This window comes from Pongo pygmaeus, chromosome 16 (genome assembly GCF_028885625.2).
Source record: "Pongo pygmaeus isolate AG05252 chromosome 16, NHGRI_mPonPyg2-v2.0_pri, whole genome shotgun sequence".
Lineage (NCBI taxonomy): Eukaryota > Metazoa > Chordata > Mammalia > Primates > Hominidae > Pongo > Pongo pygmaeus.
Window position 1 is genome coordinate 46863190 of NC_072389.2, and position 20968 is coordinate 46884157.

General features: G+C 42.9%; 1 protein-coding gene across 28 annotated transcripts in view; it reads left to right on the forward strand.

Moving 5' to 3' along the window:
* MGA (MAX dimerization protein MGA) overlaps positions 1–20968 on the forward strand; it is a 157393-nt gene that overhangs the window by 30881 nt on the left and 105544 nt on the right. For 17 of the 28 annotated variants that reach the window (XM_054451786.2, XM_054451793.2, XM_054451803.2 and 14 more), the window contains exon 1: positions 14060–18011. The exons of 6 other annotated variants lie outside the window; for them this stretch is intronic. The gene's annotated coding sequence lies outside the window, so the exon portion shown is untranslated. Of the gene's footprint in view, positions 1–14059; positions 20032–20968 lie in introns of those variants that run through there. 5 more of the 28 variants (XM_054451787.2, XM_054451791.2, XM_054451789.2 and 2 more) reach the window with 5 other exon arrangements.

The following is a 20968-nucleotide window of genomic DNA, read 5'->3' on the forward strand; positions in this document are numbered from 1 at the left end:
ACCTGGCCATTTTTTTGTATTTTTAGTAGAGATGGGGTTTCACTGTGTTGGCCAGGCTGGTCTTGAACTTCTAACCTCAGGTGATCTGCTTGCCTCAGTCTCCCAAAGTGCTGCGATTACAGGTGTGAGCCACCATGCCTGGCCTTTTTTTTTTTTTCTTTTTGAGACAGGGTCTTTGCTCTGTTGCCAGGCTGCAGTGCAGTGGCGTGATCAGGGCTCACTGTAGCCTCATCCTCCCAGGCTCAAGTGATCTCTTACTTCAGCCTTCCAGTTATAGGCATGTGCCACCACACTTAGCTAATTATTTTTTAATTTTTTTGGAAATGGGGTCTTGCTGTGTTGCTGGGGTTGGTCTTGAATTGAGCTCAAGCCATCTTCCTGCCTTGGCCTCTGAAAGTGCTGGGATTACAGGTGTGAGCCATGGTGCCTGGCTCCTTTTTTTTTGAGACGGAGTCTCGCTCTGTGACTCAGGCTGTAGTGCAGTGGCGCGACCTTGGCTCACTGCAACCTCCGCCTCCCGGGTTCATGTGATTCTCCTGCCTCAGCCTCCTCGGTAGCTGGGACTACAGACATGTGCCACCATGCTTGGCTAATTTTTTGTATTTTTAGTAGAGATGGGGTTTCACTGTGTTAGCCAGGATGGTCTCGATCTGCTGACCTTGTTATCTGCCTGCCTCGACCTCCCAAAGTGCTGGGATTACAGGGGTGAGCCACTGCGCCTGGCCCTGGCTCCCATTTTTAAAGTGATTTTGTTGTTGAGTTGTAGGAGTTCTTCTTATATTCTAAATATTAGTCCATTATCAGATATATGGTTTGCAAATATTTTCTCCTTTTCTGTGCTTGCCTTTTCACTATCTTAATAGTGAATAATATACAAAAGGTTTTAATTTGATGAAGTCCAGTTTATCTTTTTTTATTGTGTGTTACCTGTGCTTTTTGTGTCATACTTTTTTTTTTTCCCCCTGAGATGAAGTCTCACTAAGTCGCCTCTGCCCACCTCAGCCTCCCAAAGTGTTGGGATTACAGGCATGAGCCATCATGCCCGGCCTTTTATGTCATACTTAAGAAATCATTGCTAAATCCAAGGTTGTGACTCTTTCTCATTTTTTTTCCGTAAAAGTTTTATAGTTTCAGCACTTACTTTTAGATCTTTGATCTGGTTTGTGTTCATTTTTGCATATGGTGTGAGGTAAATGGTTCAACATAATTCTTTTATTTTTTTGAGTCAGTGTTCTGCTGAACCAACATAATTCTTTTGTATGTGTATCCAGTTGTCCCAGTACCATTTTTTCATCCTCTGTGAATTTAATAAAGTACTTCTTCATATTTTACATAATAAGACATTTCTTCATACTTTATATAAAACTGGCCTAACATTCCATTCAAAATATTACTATACAGGCCAGGTACAGTGAGTGGATGGATCATACATGTAATCCCAGAACTTTGGGAGGCTGAGGTGGGAGGATTGCTTGAGGTCAGTAGTTTGAGACCAGCCTGAGCAACGTAGCAAGACTCCATCTGTACAAAAAAAAAAAAAAAAAAAAAAGAAGAAGGCCGGGTGTGGTGGCTCACATCTGTAATCCCAGCACTTAGGGAGGCCGAGGTTGGAGGATCACTTGAGTCCAGGAGTTTGAGACCAGCTTGGTCAACATGGTGAAACCCTGTCTCTACTAAAAATACTAAAAATTAGCCAGGCGTGGTGGTCACGCACCTGTAATCCCAGCTACTTGGGATGCTGAGACATGAGAATCACTTGAAACTTGGGAGGAGGAGGTTGCAGTGAGCCGAGACTGTACCACTGCCCTCCAGCCAGCCTGGGTGGACTCTGTCTCAAAAAAAAAAAAGAGGAAAAGAAAAAATATTACCATTCAAAGTGAATATGAAATGTGTATTATTACTTGTGGAATACTAAAGTTGGAGTATATACCATAGAGGTTGTCTTCAGTCCTCCTTATTTTATAAATGTGGAAAGAAAGACCTAGAAAAGTTAACTGACGTCCAGTGTTGTATAGCTAATCAGTTAGAGATAATACTCTAACCCAGGTGTTTGCAAACTTTTTCTGTAGAGGGCCACATAGTAAATATTTTAGGCATTGTGGGCCAAGAGGCAAAATAGGGTATTATGTAGGTACATATATTAAAAGAAAAACCAAATTTCCACAAATTCTGTGTTGATGAAAATAAAAAATGTAATTGTTTAGTACTTTTTCATTTTGATAATACATGTCTACAGATGAGAAGAATGGAATTCTTTTTCTGGGGAGGATAACAATTTGTTTAATCGAAGTTCAAAGTAAATGTTCCTTAGCCTTAAAATCAGTTGCAAATGTTCATCTGTTATTATTTATCTGTATGAGGTTTTATGTATTTAATCTTAGAAAATGTCATTTTTCACAGACAGGTCCTGCCAATTACTCATATCAGTTCACAAGCATGTGTTCTAATTGAGCCTGTTAGTCTCTTGGAAGGCATTTTAAGAATTCTGTTAGGGCCGGGTGTGGTGGCTCACGCCTGTAATCCCAGCACTTTGGGAGGCCGAGGCCAGCGGATCACTTGGGCGGAGCTCTAGACCAGCCTGGCCCACATGGTGAAACCTGTCTCTACTAAAAATACAAAAATTAGCTGGGCGTGGCATGTGCCTGTAATCCCAGTTACTCGGGAGGCTGAGGAAGGAGAATCTCTTGAACCTGGGAGGTGGAGGTTGCAGTGAGCTGAGATTGTGCCACTGCACTCCAGCCTGGGCAACAGAGTGAGACTCTGTCTGGAAAAAAAAAAAAAAAAAAAAAAAGACTTGTTAGATTCTTTGATTTTTAAAACATTAGTTGAAGATTAATCACTTTAAATTTAAGGCTAGGTGGAAGCTCCTCAATTGCACAAGTAAATAGATTTTGAAATGGAGAAATTCCCTTTTCATTTGCACCAAGTTCTGAAAAATGCTGCTGGAAGTATAAAATGCTGAACTTGGAAGATATATTCACTACAACTTTGTATGGGAATGGACATCTCTCATACTGTTTTAATTCTGGACAACACAGGAGGTGTATGTACTTTGACAATACTTGTGGTTCAAACAATGTTAGTTTTTATTGAAATGACTTTGTGGCAGCATAAGTTCTGCATATAATCACTGTTTTGTTATTTGACTAGGTTGAATTCATTGAGACACATGATGAAGTCTGTCAGAAAAGCTAATTTCCAAAGCCATTCAGTGTTCAATTAATAGTGGGTATGGGTGGTCTCATTCAGAAAAATTTCAGCTCACCCTGAATTTAAAAAATTGCGGTAGGCCGGGCACGGTGGCTCACGCTTGTAATCCCAGCACTTTGGGAGGCCGAGACGGGCAGATCATGAGGTCAGCAGATCGAGGTCATCCTGGCTAGCACGGTGAAACACCGTCTCTACTAAAAATACAAAAAATTAGCTGGGTTTGGTGGCGTATGCCTGTAATCCCAGCTACTCAGGAGGCTGAGGCAGGAGAATTGCTTGAACCTGGGAGGTAGAAGCTGCAGTGAGCCAAGATTGTGCCACTGCACTCCAGCCTGGGTGACAGAGCAAGACTCTGTCAAAAAAAAAAAAAAAAAAAAAAAAAAATTGCGGTAAAAATTTCCCTCTGCTAAGCTCAATCACTGCTTCAGAAAATAAACTGAAAAAGTTTATTTTCTCTGGATATACAATTCTTTGGCAGCTATAGTCAGATGTGATTTAGTTAACTAACCATTGCTAAGTGACTTTCCTTGCTTGGCTAATAGAGGTGATATTCAGAAGCTTACTTTTGTTGCGTCCTCATTTGTAGTTTTTATTTTTGTGAAGAAATTTAGCTGTGAGGAGATATTCCATTTTATTTTATTTATTAATATTTATTAATTTTTTTCTATTTTTCTTTTTTTTGGAGATGGAGTCTTGCTCTATCACCCAGGCTGGAGTGCAATGGCATGATCTCGGCTCACTGCAATCTCTGCCTCCTGAGTTCAAGTGATTCTCATGCCTCAGCCTCCCCAGTAGCTGGGATAACAGGCGTGCACCACCATGCCTGGCTAATTTTTGTATTTCTAGTTGGGGGTGGGGGGGGGTTCTGCCATGTTGGCCAGGTTGGTCCCAAACTCCTGGCCTCAAGTGATCCGCCCACCTTGGCCTCCCAAAGTTCTGGGATTACAGGCATGAGCCACTGGAGGGAGAATTGCTTGAACCTGGGAGGTGGAGGTTGCAGTGAGCCAAGATCATGCCACTGCACTCCAGCCTGGGAAACAGAACGAGACTCTGTCACCCCCCGCCCCCCGGAAAAAATGCGTTTTTCGACTAAATGATATTTTCAATTGTGATGGGTTAATTGAGATATCACCCCACTGTAAGTTTATGGGGACCTGTATTGGTGTCATTGCAGGTTACTGGAAAATTATTTCTGTAACCTGTATGTGTACACGGGTTAGCAATGTAGTTTTTACTGTCACAGTCAGAAAAGTTAGAGAAATATTTATAAAGCATATATGATGTCAAGTAAAAAATGTCTGAAATCCATGAAGACTGCCTCTCTTCCATGTACAACTTACTTCTTCAGATTTGTTATTTCCATTGGATAAGCTTCAGGTTTCTTTTATATGTTGATGTGCTCCAGGGCTATTTTCTAGCTTGGCTCTCTTTTCTCATTCAGCTTCTATGGGTCTTTACCTTTTGTTGGGTCATACATCCCTCAGAAAATTGATAAAATTTATGGACCCTTTGTCAAAAATTGCTTGTATCTACCTTACACAAACTTCTGCTTATAATTTTAGGAGTTTCACAGGACATCTGCCTGCAAGCTCATTCGTAGATTCTAGATCAGAGCCCCACTTCTCTATGTGCTACCTGAATAATTGCACTCACATTTATAGTTTGAAATACATTGATTTTCCAATCTATTTCTTCAGTATGATTCTCTGTCCTGAGCACTAGACCCTGATATTCATTTACTTCCTCTCCTCGCATATGTGAATATTCTGTTGTACTACTCCACTTATGAAACTGTGTAGTTCCTGGAATACATTTTTCTGTTGTTAAATCCTTGACTCCTTGGTTATGAGGCCCTGCCACTTCCTTGTTCTTTAAGACATTCTCCCTCCTTAGCTTCTGTAATTCTACTCTCATCTATTTTTCTCTTATTTCTGTGACTACTCTTCTCTTCCTTTTTCTACCACCTGTCCTCTAAATGTCTATTCTGACCATAACCCTCTGAAATATTTTACTCTACATTTTTGGGCTAACTTTTTCAAACCCCTGGCTTTAGTTACTTCCCAAATCTTTGTATTTAGCTAAGGTTCACCTTTTTTATCTCCAGTGTCTACTGGACATTTCCACTTAGATCAATGGTTCCTAAATATTTTGGGGGATTACATACTCCCTTAATAATCTGATTAAGGTATATCTCTCTCCCCAGAAAAGTACACCGCATACTAAATTTTGCATACTGTTCTAGGGTGTTCCTGGACCTCTTTCAGCCCCTCCATGAATTCCCTGTGGTATTCTAATTAAGCAGATCTTAAGATGTTCCTGAGCTGCCTTTAATTCAGTTTGTCCAAAATCGACACTATCATCGTTGCCTGTAACCCATTTTATTCTTATTCCTCTCCCTAATGCCTCTAAATATAATTATTTGCCTCTTAATTATTTACTAACAAATTCCTTCTGCAAATATGTGAATGCTTACTTCGTATCTGGCACCTGACCTGAATATGCAGTGATGCACAAAATAGACATGGTTATTCAGTTCTCTCAAAGCTTACTCTATAGCATAGTGATTAAAAGTGTGAACTTTGGAGCCAGAGTATCTGGGTTCAAGTTTTGACTCCTTACTGCTTTGTGACCTTGAACAAATTACTTAACCTCTCTGTTTAACCTTTAACTTAACCTTTTAGTTTTATCATCAGCCTGCTTCACTGGTTATTAGGATTAAATGAGTTAATATATGGCAAATGCTGTGTATATGTTAGCTGTTATTCATGGAGGAGACATTGAATAATCATAAGTAAATATACATTTTGATAAGTACTATGAAGGAATAGAACAGGGTACTTTAAGAGAGAATTTAAATTAGGGAGTAGGGATAGCATTGCTAAGGAAGTGATATTTAGACAAACTGGTAGGATGTATAGGTGTTACCCAGGTGAAGGTTTGTGGGGACTGGAAGCAAAGCGTTTCAGGCAAATGGAAATGGCAGTGTAAGAGCCCTTCTCTGAGAAAGTGTTTGGAGCATTTGAGAAATAGAAGGTCATTGTGCCTGGAGTATGATGTGTTATGGGGAGAATGATGTGAACGCAGAGATCTGTAGGCCATACTAAGGAGGTTAGATTTATTCTAAATGAAATGGGAAGCTAATGGAAGGTTAAAAATGGCAGAAATGGCATGAACTGATTTATGTTTAGAAAGGGTCCCTTGATACTGTGTGGAGAATGGATTAGAGGAGAGCCAGAATGAGTGCCTAGAGAGAGAGAAAAAAAGAAAAGTCTATTGCAGTAGTCTGAGTAAGAGCTGCTGGTGGTTTGGACTAGGGTGATGCATGGAGGTGGAATGAAGTGTGTGGGTTCAAAATGTTTTAAATTGAGTGCTTCTATGTGCAAGGTACTGTTGATAGAATCTTAGGGTACAATGTAGAGGTTAAAAAGGACATATAGGGTGGGCACAGTGGCTCACACCTGTAATCCTAGCACTTTGGGAGGCTGAGGCGGGTGGATCATGAGGTCAGGAGTTCAAGACCAGCCTGGCCAAGATGGTGAAACCTCGTCTCTACTGAAAATACAAAAATTAGCTGGTCATGGTGGCAGGAACCTGTAATCCCAGCTATTCGGGAAGCTGAGGCAGAGAATCGCTTGAACCTGGGTGGCAGAGGTTGCAAGTGAGCTGAGATCATGCCACTGCACTCCAGTCTGGACGACAGAGTGAGACTCTGTCTCAAAAAAAAAAAAAAAAAAAAAAAGGACATATAGTCTATAATTTGTAGGGATGGGATGAACAGGAGAGAAAAGACAATTATACAAATAAATATAAAAAATAGACCTGTGTAAGTTCTAGGAAGAACAGATATATGGTGTTTTGACAGCGTATCATGGTCAGGAAGGTCAGTGATGTAGAATCAACAGGAAGATTTGATGATTGACTTGATGTAGAAGGAAGGGAGAGGAGGATATGTAGATGGATGTGGAGAAAAGTCTTACTGGGTTCTAGTCTTATTGTCATCTTCCGCACCATCTTGTTTGTTTGTTTGTTTATTGAGCTGGAGTCTCGCTCTGTCTCCCAGGCTGGAGCGCAATGGTGCGATTTCAGCTCACTGCAACCTCTGCCTCCCAGGTTCAAGTGATTCTCCTGCCTCAGCCTCCTGAGTAGCTGGGATTACAAGCACCCACCACCACACCTGGCTAATTTTTTTATTTTTAGTAGAGACGGGGTTTCGCCATGTTGGCCAGGCTGGTGTTGAACTCCTGACCTCAGGTGATCCGCCTGCCTCGGCCTCCTAAAGTGCTGAGATTACAGGCATGAGCCACCGCGCCCAGCCTTCCACACCACGTTAACCAGTAACCAAAGTAATTCTTTACTTCCTATGAGAATTATTCTATGATCCCTCAGTATAATTTAGTTGCTTTTTGTTTATACTTCCATTACACCCCAGGCAGACAGCCAGTAGCTTTCTTTATTCTTTGTTGTCATCATTGAGTATTGGTTATCTGATAATAGTTGTCTGATGATTGTAAGCTTTTGAGGGTAGGAATCATGTCTTTGTGTTCCAGGATATGTACATGGTAAGTGCTCAATAAATGTTTGACTTGAGGAATTAATGAATACTCTATTCTTTTTTGTCATGTGCCTTTGCATAAGCTGTTCTTCTCAGAATGCCCTTCCTTCCCTTGTGTGCTTTGTCAACTTCTAGACATTCTTTAACACTAAGCCTTACTTGATACCTCAGTGTCAGTTTCTCCTACCACTATGCTTCTATAGTTTTTCTTAATTTTAATTTTTTTTTGAGACAGTCTCATTCCATCACCCTGGCTGGAGTGCAGTGGTGCGATCTTGGCTCACTGCAACCTCCACCTCCCTGGTTCAAGCAATTCATCTGTCTCAGCCTCCCGAGTAAATGGAATTACAGGCGTGCACCACCATGCCTGGCCAACTTTTGTATTTTTAGTAGAGATGGGGTTTCACCATGTTGGCCAGGCTGGTCTCAAACTCCTGACCTCAAGTGATCTGCTTCTCTTAGCCTCCAAAAGTGCTGAGATTACAGGCGTGAGCCACTGTACCTAGCCCTATAGTTTTTCTTTTGTATACCTCTTATAAATATTTGATAGTGCAGAGTAGGGATCTAAATGTTCAAAAGAGTGAATATATATCATGAACATCATGGACTTGTAGATTAGATAAATATTTTCCAAATATAGAAGCCCATTTCCAAGTAACCTAGGTTATTTTCATCTGGTCTTAGTTCATTTTCTTCTGCTATAACAGGATACCACAGAGTGGGTAGTTTATAAACAATAGAGGTTTATTTGGCTCACAGTTCTGGAGGCTGGGAAGTCCAAGAGTATGGCACTGGGATCTGATGAGGGTCATCATATGGTGGAAGGCAGAAGGGAGCATGTGAGATAGAGGGGGACACCAGGGGCAGGACTCACTTTATAACAACCCACTCTTGAGAAAACTAACCCACTCCTGTGATAGCAACATTAATCCATTCATGAGGGCCCTGACCTCATGACCCAGTCACTCCTTACTAGGCCCCACCTCCCAACTGTTGTGTTAGAAATTAAGTTTCCAATGCAGGAACTTTCTGGGGACAGATTCAGACCATAGTACTTATAAGTTTACTGATCTTACTTGGTTTTAATTTTGTCTCTTGTTTTGATCTTCAGTGTTTTATTCTTATAAAGGCAGCCCTATCTCCAAATTCTGGATAATTTATTATAGTTCATTGACTACATAGCCACTGATTGCAATGTCTTCCTCCACTTTCTCTCTAATTTTATTTCTCCTTCAAGAGTCAGCTGAAGTGTCTCGTCTTTGTAAAGTCCCCTTTCTTTTCTTTTTTCTTCCCTTTCCCCTTCCTTCCCTGTCCCTCTTCCCCTTCCTTCCCCTTCCCTCTCCTTTCTTCTCTTCTCCTCTCCTTTCCTCCTTCCTTTCCCTTTTCCCCTTTCCTCTCCCCTCTTCTCTCCTTTCCCCTCTCCTCCCCCTTCCCCCCTCCTCCCCCTTCCCCCCTCCTCCCCCTTCCCCCTTTCCCCTGTCTTCTCCCTTCCCCTTCTCCCCTCCCCCTCTCCTTTCCCCTCCTCCTCTCCCCTCCCCCTCTTCTCTCCTCTCCCCCTCCTCTTCCTTTCCCTTCTCCTCTCCCCTCCCCCCTCCTCTCCCCTCCCCCCTCCTCTCCCCTCTTTTCCCCTCTTCTCTCCCCTCTTCTCTCTGCTCCCCTCTCCCACTCCCCTCTCTTTTGCTTCTCCACTCCTTCCTCCCCCACCCCCCTCTCCTCTCCTCTTCCCCCCCACCTTTTTTTTTTTTTTTTTTGAGACGGAGTCTCTTGCTCTGTCAGCCAGACTGGAGTGCAGTGGTGCAATGTTGGCTCACTGCAAGCTCCTCCTCCTGGGTTCACGCCATTCTCCTGCCTCAGCCTCCTGAGTAGCTGGGACTACAGGCGTCTGCCACCACGCCCGGCTAATTTTTTTTTTTTTTTGTATTTTTAGTAGAGATGGGGTTTCGTGTGTTAGCCAGGATGGTCTCGATCTCCTGAGCTCGTGATCCACCCGCCTCAGCCTCCCAAAGTGCTGGGATTACAGGCATGAGCCACAGTGCCTGGCCTCCTCTTTCCCCTCGTATTTCCTCCCCTCCCCTCCCCTCTCCCTTCTCTCCTCTCCCTTCTCTCCTCTTCCCTCTCCCTTCTCCCCTCTCCCCTCTCCTTTCCCCTCCTTTCGCTCTGATGCCTAGGCTAGAGTGTAGTGGTGCAGTCATAGTTCACTGAAGCTTCAAACTTCTGGGCTCAAATGATCCTCCCACCTCAGCCTCTGAGTAGCTAGGACTACAGGCATGCGCCACCACACTCAGCTAATTAAATTTTTTTTTTTTTTTTTTTTTTTTTAGAGACGGGGTCTCACTATGTTGCCAGGCTGGTCTCTAGCTTCTGGCCTCAAGTGATCCTCCTGTCTTGGCCTACCAAAGTGCTGGGACTTTATACCCTTTGTAGGTTTTGTATGTTTCTATAGTGTTCCAGAGGTTTTTCTACACTACCAACTACAGTTTTTCAATATGATTATTCTGTCTTTTCAATCAGAGCTTGAGCTTTTTGAGGGGATTTGTTTTTATTTATTCATTTTCCCCAGGGGACTTGTTTTTATTTATTCATTTTCCCCAGTTTTAGGGCTTAGCACATAGTTGATGCATAATAAATATTCATTTAACTCATTGTAGCCTTATTTACTTATGCTAATAAGGATAGAGAACCTCAAGAATGTAGAGTGGAACTAATCATGAGATGAAAAATACTGCCTCTATATAATCGCTACAACTTATAATCTATATACATATAATTTGCACCACATTCAAGTTGCTTGAATAATCTTTATGTTCTCTATTTCCATACAGCTTTTTCCTCTTTTTTAAACAGGTGTAGCTGGGCGTGGTGGCTCACGCCTGTAATCCCAGCACTTTGGGAGGCCGAGACAGGTGGTTCACCTGAGGTCAGGAGTTCGAGACCAGCCTGGCCAAGATGGTTAAACCCCATCTCTACTAAATATACAAAAAAATTAGCAGGGTTTGGTGGTGGGCGCCTGTAATCCCAGCTACTGGAGAGACTGAGGCAGGAGAATTGCTTGAACCCGGGAGGCCAAGGTTGCAGTGAGCCAAGATCATGCCATTGCACTCCAGCCTGGGTGACAGAGCGAGACTCCATCTCAAAAAAACCCAAAAACCAAAAAACAAACAAACAAAAAAACCCACACAAAAAATAGGTGTTCCCTGCCTTCCAGTGGTTAGATCACAGCTAACAATTTTAGTAAAGGTCAAGATTATAAAATATTTTGAAGTAATATTTAAAATCCGACCTAGCAAGACCCCATCTCTATGTTAAAAAATATATATATATATTAGCCAGTTGTGGTGGCGTGGCCTATAATCCCAGCTACTCAGGAGGCTGAGGAAGGAGCATCACTTGAGCCCAGGAGGTTCAAGCTGCAGTGAGCCGTGATCATACCACTGTACTCCATCCAGCCTGGGAGACAGAGTGAGACCCCGTCTCTTAAAAAAAAAAAAAAAGAAAAAAAATCCCATTTGGTTTACTTTTCAAATAAAACAAGTTTCCCCCACCTTTTTTCCTCATATATGTGATATGCCTGGAGCCTAGTTTAAACTAAGTGTAACTTAGTTTGCCTTTGCCACCATGTGTTCCACAGTTTTTCCTAGTTATGTGGTGATTGGGTGGGTCTGTCTGACCTTGGTTTCACTACACTGTTCTGTACCGTTACCAAAGTTCCAGGATCTTGCCCCACTATAAAGGATTTCCTGTTTTCAGTGTCTCCCCCACCCTGATTCCCAAAGTAGCTTCTTAATCTTGTGGCTGTCCTTTGGTCTCGACTGAGATGTCTCTTGGCTAATATCCTCTTCTTCTGTATTGTTACTGATGAGGAGAAGCTGACTCTTGACTTCTTGGCAAAGTGACTTGTACTCCATCACAGTCCTGTTGTATATATTTTTTTCTATGAACATCAAATCTTAGCTATCTAGGGAGGCTGCTGTACGGCTGATCAGTTATTTCTAAATACCTGTCTGCAAAGAAGTTTTCAGTGGTATATCACAGAATAAGGACAATGTAGTGAATTTTTCATCTATCTAAGTGTATTAAAAAGACTATTATAATGAGATGTTCTTTCTAGTGGTTTTTAATCTGAAAATGATCTTTTTTTAAAAAAAAATCATAGTAATAATAGATGATGGATGTTTTGTAAGATAAATTTTGTTCACTTTATGATGGTCTATGATGGTCCTCTAAATACTTTTTTGGGATATCTTGCTGGTCTGTGATGTCCAATAGTTGGGGAATTCCTGCATTGATCACCATAGCTCTTTTCCCTGAGGCAGTATTGCCCTTCATGTAAAGGAAGGATGGCTTCTTTCATATGCATTTGTAAACAATTTTCCAGTATATTTTTCTCTCATAGGCTTCTTCTTGATTTTTGCCTAATTCCAAAGTGCTGAGATTACAGGCATGAGCCACTGTGCCATCTTTTAAATAAAGATGGAGTCTCACTATGTTATCCAGGCTGGTCTCAAACTCTTGGGCTCAAGCGTTCCTTTCACCTCCTCCTCCCAAAGTACTGGGATTACAGGCCTGAGCCACTGTGCCTGACTGACATTTTCCCTTTAGAATTTAGTAAAACAAATTCACTGTTACTAAAGTGTCCTTTCTTTAATATATTTGCTATTTTTTCTTGTAGATGAATATATAACAGATGGTAGTCTCCATTACAGCTTGTTGCTTCTATTGCCAGATGGTGTCATAACATTTTTTCCAATTTATTCTAAGGATCTGTTTGTTTTTGTTGATTTTCTAGGTAATACAGTTGTCCCTCGGTATCTGTGGGGGATTGGTTCCAAGATCCCCCCCGCAGGATACCCAAATCCTCAGATGCTCAAGTCTCTTCTATAAAATGGCATGGTATTTGCATGTAACCCATGTACATCCTCCCATATGCTTTATTATTTTAATTTACTTTTTTTTTTTTTTTTTTTGAGACAGAGTCTTGCTCTTTCACCCAGGCTGGAGTGCAGTGGCAGGATGTCAGCTCACTGCAACCTCTGCCTCCTGAGTTCAAGCAATTCTTGTGCCTCAGCCTCCCAAGTAGCTGGGATTACAGGCATGTGCCACCATGCCTGGCTAATTTTTGTATTTTTAGTGGAGCCTTGCTGTGTTGGCAAGGCTGATCACGAACTCCTGACCTCAAGTGATCCTCCCACCTCGGCCTCCCAAAGTGTTGAGATTACAGGCGTGAGCCACCGTGTCTGGCTTTTCCCGTATACTTTAAATCATCTTTACTTACAATACCTAGTATAATTTAAATGCTTTGTAAATAGTTATACTTTTTTTTTATTTTGTTGTATTGTCATTTGTTTTATTTTTTCCACATATTTTTGATCCACGATTGGTTTAATCTGTAGATGTGGAACCCACAGATACAGAGGGCAGACTGTATCCAGTCAATGGGCAGTCAATAAGACTTTCCTAGAAAAATATTTGTATCTCCTCAAGTATCTGCCCTGTCAACCATTTATCCATTCCCCTAAAGATAAATAATTTGGGATAAGAGTCACTGGGTGCTAGTTTTTTAAAATCACAACTCTACCCCTTTGGGAAATGTTTGCCAAAGCCAGGGATATAACTGTGTAATATAACTTCAGTATGTATTACGACCCTGTTTTCCAAACCTCACATTGTTGGACACTGAATCAATATTTGATATTTAGACTTGCCTAAAAAATGAGGATCTGTGGTTTTCTATTTATTTATTCAACAAATATGTGTCCACCCTATTCCAGGCATTGTGATCGGCACTGGAATAGAGTGGAGCTAATGGTCTAATGTGGACGACACATTAATACGTGGTTTTAAAAATAATTAACACAGTTGTGGTAAATGCCGTAAAGAAATACAGGGTACTATGAGAGCATATAACTGGAAGACCTTACCTGATCATGGGGGTTAGGGCAAGTGTCTTGAAGAAAATACATTTAAACTTAAGTATGAAGGGTGACTAGAGTTAGGCTGGAGGCATCTAGGGCAATCTTCTTAGGCAAGGGTGAGGAACGTGGTTATGTGGGCTTGAGATGTGGGGCAGCAAGGAGGAATGGTGTTTCTTTCTCTCTCTCCCTCTCCTCTCTTCTCTCTCTCTCTCACTCTGACACCCAGGCTGGAGTGCAGTGGCACGATCTTGACTCACTGCAACCTCTGCCCCCTGGGCTTAAACAATCCTCCCACCTCACCCTCCTGAGTAGCTGGGACCGCAGATGCACACCACCAGGCCCAGCTATTTATTTTTATTTTTATTTTTTTTTGTATTTTTGGTAGAGACAGGGTCTTGCCATGTTGCCCAGGCTGCTCTCGAACTCCTGAGCTCAAACAGTCCATCCCACCTCAGCCTCCCAAAGTTCTGGGATTACAGGCATGAGCCAGTGGGTGTTTCTTAATGAATGTTGATTATATTCTATAATATTTCTGTCCTTCTTTTCATCCTCCCTTCTCTTAGCATTTTCTAAAACATGCTTTTAATCATATTACTACGCTGATTAAGAAACTCTTTTCTTTCTTTAAGAGACAGGGTTGGGGGGTAGGTCTCACTTTGTTGCCCAGACTGGAGTGCAGTGGCACAATCACAGCTCACTGTAGCCTCGACCTCCTGTGGTCAAGCAGTTCTCTCACTTCAGCCTCCTGAGTAGCTGGGACTGCAGGCACCACCACACTTGGCTAATTTTTTAATATTTTGCAGAGATGGGTTCTCAACATGTTGTCCAGGCTGGTTTTGAACTCCTGGGTTCGTGCGATCCACCTGCCTTCTGCCTCTGCCTCCCAAAGTGCTGGGATTACAGGCATGAACCACTACGTCCAGCCCAGAAAGTCTTAAAAGTTCTTCTTTGGGTATATTATTAGCTCCTTGAAGGCAGATATCTTGCCATTTTTAATTCCTTAAATCCTTAATTTTTAATTCCTTAATTCCTTCATTACAGATATTGGAGGCAATCATACTTTGCCCCTCAGCATTACTTGGTTTCAGTTGTAGTAGAGTTGTCTATGATTCTCTTTTTACCCTCTGCCTAGGACCTGAATTTTCAGGTTGGCTAGTGAAGGACCTTTTTTTTTTTTTTTTTTTTTGAGATGGAGTCTTGCTCTGTCGTTCAGGCTTGAGTGCAGTGGCGCGATCTCAGCTCACTGCAACCACCACCTCCCTGGTTCAAGCAATTCCCTTGCCTTAGCCTCCCGTGTGGCTGGGATTATGGGCGCACGCCACCATGCCCGGCTAATTTTTTTATATTTTTAGTAGAGACGGGGTTTCACCATGTTGGCCAGACTGGTCTCGAACTCCTGACCTTAGGCAATCTGTCTGCCTCGGACTCCCAAAGTGCTAGGATTACAGGCCTGAGCCACCGCACCTGGCCGGAGGACTTTTTGTAAAAACAAAACAAAACAAAAACAAGCATCTTTTGCAACTCAGTCTGTATGTAGCCCTTATTTTATGAATGTTCTTTATTATATTGCTATTTTAAACAAGGCCATAGTCCAGGAGTTTGTTCATGGTAGTGGTTTCATCTGAAGAGTGAGGTCTTTCTTTTTGTCAGTTGACAGAGGATGTTTTAGAAATCAGAACTGAAAGGATTGGATCTGAATAGATTGGATGAGGAAGTTTGTCTTGGTGGATTCTGTTACTTAAGTTGTGCCAATCTTTGGGGTTCTGCTGTAGACATCTGAAAAGTGCATGAGGTGCCAGCCTTTCCCCTATCCTCAGCATATAGTAGGCACTCAGATATTTGCTGAATAGGAAGGTGTGCATGTAAATGAGATAGTGCCTATGTGTTTATAGAACAATCTAGGATCAAAACTGTGTACATTCTAGGCCAGACTATTTAATTGCATGCATTCTCTCTAGTTTTTTGTTTGTTTCCCCTTAATATTCAGAAAAATCTACTTGAACGTGCAGCCTAGGAAAATCAAGGCAAAGACTTTTGTGTTAGGCTGGACCAATAAGTTGAGCTATGATAACTGAAAAAGGTGGAACTTAGGAGCATCACTTTAGCAGTTAGCTTGTCATTCTTAAACCTTGGGTTATATATGGATGCCTTTTAAAGGAGGAAATTTTTTACATTATCCAAAGTATACAACCAAGAACTTTAGTATGAGAATACTGCATTAAAAGTTGAATGTAACCATTTAAGTGGTTACTCAAAGCAAACAAAAAATAAAAAAGAAAAACAAGTGGTTACTTGGTACCTGCATGATGGTAAATCCAAACTGGATCCCTGAAATGCGTGTGGTGGTATGATTATTTTTAGAATATCATCTAAAAACACTTAAAAGTTCTCATAGGACCTTCAGATTCTTGACATCTCCCAACCCCTCTAGGTTAGGCAGACTCTACTTTGAAAAACTATGGATAGTTTTCCTCTCCCACCGAGATATGTAGTACTGAATCTTCAAAGTTCAGCGTTTTTTGTTTGTTGTTGTTTTTTTAAGTATCTAGTATTTAGTTATATGTTTGCCTGGTGTAGGGAAAGAGTACCAAAAGAGAATCTCCATTCCTCTTCTTCCCGAGTTGTCCTCACAGATCCCCCAGTTAGAGAGATCATTTGGGTTAACTTGTCTCTTTGGGGATGCATGGTTGTTAACCAGTCATTCACACCTTGTGATCATATGTTTTAATGCTAAATCAACATAAATTTACTTCTTCCCCAGAAAATGGAAAATTTTTATGAGGAAATCTCAGATCCTTGAGAGGAAGGCATTCTTGGTAAGGTGGGAGATTCTGACAGGGCAGCTTGTAGGAAAGAGTTTCTTGGGGTCAGGGAAGAGGATGAAGGTGTTAAACTGTTACTTTTCAATTTTGCCTAGGATCTTGAATGCTCTTGCTGACTGTGCCTGACTTGGGGTTTCAGAATGCCTTCAGAAGTCTCCAAAGTAGCCTACACGTTTTCTAGTTCAGACTATTCCAGCAGTTTCTGTCCATGTTGTTGTTTATCTCCTCAGGAAGAGCAAAGTGTAGAGAAATATGACCTTCCTAAGTAAAAAGTAGGTCAGATCAGTAGTGTTGGATAAGCCTCCTTCTGTTGACTCCTTCCTCTTAGTCTCCTCGTTCTCCTTCATAGTGTTTTGTATTGTCACCTAGCATGTCACGTAGTAGGTTCTCAGTGCTTGCTAATTCTTATGAAAGAAAGCAGTTTTGGATCATTGACCACAAAATCTGCTCTCCTACTCCCTACTTCTTTTTTGCCTCTTAAGAAACTACGCTTCCTTTTTACTGGTGTCAGGAGCACAGAAGAAAGAACAGCTGGTAAGGAATAGAGAAGGAGAAAGATAACTACTTTTTGAAGGTTAGGAGAAATACTGTCCATTGATTTACTTCAGCAACTGCCTGACACATAATAGATATTCAGTAATACTTTCTTTGCACCTCATAGCTTAAATGTCTTGAAGAAACAAAAATTGAATGCACAGGATCAAGGCACTAAAGCTTAGATAACACACTGCTGCATCGTTTCCCTGTTTTATCAAGATATCTTTCATCTTTATATCAGGCAATTTAGTGGCAACTCTTCGCTTTCCAACTGCGCACTGAGTCGGTCTCCTCCCCATTTTCCTAGTCGTCTTCGGTTGTGGATGTTGTAAACTCGACCATCCATCTCTCAAGGTCTTTGCTTCAAGGTTTCCCAGTGCTCTGGAGCTGTCCAAGCCCCGGAGGTACTCCGGGGAGGAAGACCTCAGATTCATTTGACGGGCTTGTGGAGGTTGGGGGTCTGCGGAGCCCCGTGTGGGTGGGGCTGGGCGCGGCCGGGGCGGGGCCGGCGAGGAGCCCTAGGGAAAGGGTGAAAGGCACAGTTGAGAAAGGCCCGCCGGGCATTGGTTTCACAGTTTCCACGAAGGCTTCGTGTGCAAGCCTGAGGAATCTAGGTGCCTCCCTCCTGCCTCGCCTTTCTTGATTCTAGAAGCTTCAGTAGGCTTTTCTGGGTTGCAGGGACCCGGAAGGGCAGCGGCTTCCACTCTGGGGGCGGGTCCCAAGGGTCTTGCTGCTGCTCTGGGGCCGTTTGGACTCCCGGTGTTGGGGGAGGGGTCAGGGAGGTGCTGCTCGCGTCTCCTTTTGCGCCTGCGCGGCGGGCTCCGAGCGGGTAGGAGCGCGTGCGCGGTGACGTGGACGTCCGGTGCGCGCGCGCAGGCTCTTCAGCTGGAGCGGACACACGGTGTGCGAACCGAACAGAATAACCCGCCCCCAGCGGGATGTGAAGGACTCCGGGTGAGGCCGGCCACGCCCCGCACGGTAACTCTCGGGCCTGGGTGGAGGGCATCGCTTAGTACTGGCCCGATTGGAGTTTTTCGAGAGTTTGAAGCTCTTGTGTATTTGAACGGCGTGAGAAACGTTTCGCTGAGAGAGCTTCGCACGCCCTCGCCAGGCCGGGCCTTGCGCGGGGCCGCCTTTGGCGCGCGCCTGTGGTCCCTGAGCGAGGCTGCGCATGTCACCTCGCGCGCGTCCCCGGTCTCACTTCCGCGTCGCTCAGCTACCTAACTGGGAACATCGACGCCAGAGAGAGCGGCCACGAGGCGGGAGGGGTGAGAAGCGCCCATGGCTCGGCCCTGCTCTCGCGTGTGTGGGGTGCCGCTCCGCGTGGTACCGTCCGTGTGACGACTTCTCGCCCGGCGCCGGGCTCTAGGTCGAGAGCCACGCTTACGCGCTTTTGAGTTTAGAGCCTAGGTCTCGTGGTTCTAGAGCTCCAAGGGAAACGGTGTTGGCGTCGCTTTTCTGAGGAACTTGGCGCAGCGTTTTGACACCTGTGCAAACGTCTTTTCTAACAAGTGATTTCCGGCCAAATTGTTTGAGGCAGGACGTCAAGTTTAATAAAGGAGGGCGAGGAAGTGAGCTGTAGGAGTGGGGACTTGGTAAACAAAGGACCGGTGGTGTGTAAGTGCAGAAATGAGGGAGGGGAAAACAGGTGGGAAGAGCAGGTGTTATTTTCTTTTTTCCTCTGTGGGGCAGCCTTTACCTAGTTTTGTTTATGGGGTTTCCCGTTTCTGTTAAATGGTCAAGTAGGTCTCTGCCCTCAGTGCAAGGTATCTGGGACATTAACATCACCCCCCCGCCCCCTCCAAAGCTCCGGTAGCCAAAGTTGAGGAATCTATGTGTCAGAAGAATATGGAGAAACTAGGGATCGTTTCAGACTGGGTCGGGAGAGCAAAAGTGGTAGTGTCTTGCTGTACAGATTTTTGCCTTGCCTTTCGAACCCTGGGAATGCCTTCTTCCTCTGGCCGGGGTGGAAGCAGGAACGGGTAAATGAGGTCTGAAAGGAGGGGTTACTGATGGCAGAGCAACATGAGAAAGCAAAGTGCACTCTTTTAGAGGGAAGATAACTTTCCCAAGGTTCGCCTCGCCGGAGCAAACACGTGTATCATGAGAAGTCTCGAGCCCACCCGCGCGTGTTGTAGAGCTTGCCAGGCTTATGCGGCTGAGTCCCTGGTTAACTGCTTGCTCTGTTCGTTCTTTTTGGGCACGATGCCGCGGCTAGGCTGCAGGGAAAGTGCCTGGGGGCGGCGTGACGGCTGCTGGGAAGGGGGTTGGCCGGGGAGGGTCTGGTGGCTGGTTCTGTAGTCTCCAAGGTAACAGAACGCGGTTGGGTCCCACAGAGCGATCATCGGGTTCCGGCCGGCGGCACGTGATCTGTCGGGACTCTTCCCCGGAAGAGCTTTCCTTGCGGCATTTTTTCACGTGGTTCTTGGCCAGCTGTCCTTTGCAGTTGAAAAGCGGCGGTTTGTGGGTCATTAATAGTCGACGGCGTCTGTTTCTCGCGGGGAAGGCAGTGAGACCGAGCCTTTTAGTTTCTTGCGTATCGGAACAGCGCTAGTGTTTCTTGCCGCCTACGGTTGTTTCTAGCGTTTGTGTGGGTTAAGTGGGTTGGGTCCACTTAACAGAAAACACAGGCTAAGGACTTGAGGAAATTCAGTGCCCTGGGTACCTTGGCATACTTACTTCAAGTTTGACTACTGCCCGTTTCTGCCTTAAAAGTTCTTCAAATTCTGCTTACCCAACTGCTAGGGACCTGTCAGCTTTCTGGCCCTGAGTTGTAGTTAGGGTCCATTCTTAGGAATAAAAAATCCTCCTGCGGCCAGCAGTAACAAATGATATCTGGGAAGAGAAGGAGGTAGTACTCTCTTACACAGGTGCAATTCTATGCCTTAAAACCTAAAAGTGTTTCAGATAATATTTTGACATTTGCCCTATAAGGTTGTGACGATAAAATGCCCAGGATATTTATTGTCTGTTCCGAAGTGAGTAGTTCTTAATAAAAGTAAGTACCATTTATTAAATTAGTAAAAACAAGCAAATGATGGTTAAGAGCGATTAAGAAAGTATTAATAGTTGGCTATTTTACTGTCTTTGCCACCATTTGCTTTCATTTTCTTATTATATTTATATCCACATTCTGTTTTTAAGAAACTTAAAATTTCTTGACCCAGTGTTTATTGGTAAACACTGAAATCTGAGTGAACCTGTTCTCTTGAAATTTGAGTTTCACAAATGTAATTTAACTTAACCATATTCTTATAGTGAAGGATTATATTAAGGAATATACTAACATCTTGGTGCCTGCCATACTACTGTATTTATTGTATGAAAGGTTGTAGAAGTTTGTAGCAATTTGGAAAACGTTCAGAATGTGTTGCTTAGCATTTGAATATTTGTGTTTTAAAATAATGGTATTGACCTGGAATTTTGATTTTGTGTTACTAATTTTTGGGGTTGAGCACAGTACATTAATCATTGAATTAGGAAACTATCTAGTAAAACTAGTGTATTTTGTGAGTTGTATGAGGATCATTGCTTTAGTAGATAAACATTTCCCAAAGAGGTCACTGGTGAAAAGACATTAAAATAGGGAGTCTGAAATTGTAACAATTTATGGAACTTGTCAGATTACTTACCTAAAAAATGTTTTCTATGATAGCTTTTGTGTGTGTATATGTCTTCTGGTGTGACATTTCAGAGTGTTACTGAATTTTCCCCTCCACAGCTTATTTTGTTGGCTTTTTATTGTAGCTATTTTATCTAGATAAAAAAAAATTTGATGTTGAAAAGCCGAATTGAAAGTTTTTGAATGTTAAGGTATATATGTACCAAAATTGTGGTTTTCATTAAAGCTTTTAGTTTCCCAGAGTATTTTTAGAATGTTGCTAGAAGATTTATTTCTTCATGAGTAGCCTACCCTTTTCTTTTCTTTATTATTA